The sequence below is a fragment of the Carassius auratus genome, chromosome 26 (assembly GCF_003368295.1).
Source record: "Carassius auratus strain Wakin chromosome 26, ASM336829v1, whole genome shotgun sequence".
Classification (NCBI taxonomy): Eukaryota; Metazoa; Chordata; class Actinopteri; order Cypriniformes; family Cyprinidae; genus Carassius; species Carassius auratus.
In genome coordinates this window covers 595,137-595,631 of record NC_039268.1, presented here as the reverse complement: position 1 = coordinate 595,631, position 495 = coordinate 595,137, and positions in this window count along the sequence as shown.

Here is a 495-nt window from a genome sequence, read left to right as displayed (position 1 = left end):
GGGGAGGGGCGGGGCCCACACTCGCGAGGATTACATATTCATGAATGGGCGGGGCTATGCATGCAAATGACATCCACCTTGTTTTCCAAAGCAATTCTTTTTTGTTCCCAAATTATTTGATCATCTGACTTTTTTTTAATCATGTAAATATAAGATAAATATTAAAGGGTGTCAGATTTCAGTTATAAAATACAATGACATGGAATACATTTAGAAATACTAAAAATGAAATTATAAATTTAAAATGTATTGTACATTTTTAATTGTACTGTACTATGTATATATATATATATATATATATATATATATATATATATATATATATATATATATATATATATATATATATAAATTAAAAATTAAATAAGAAAGAGTACTGGGATTCAGTTTTAAAATAAAACAAAAATGAAAATAAAATAAAAATTAATAATTATATAACAATGTGTTTATGTACAAGGCTACCATATAATAATAAATATATAATAAAATCAGTTA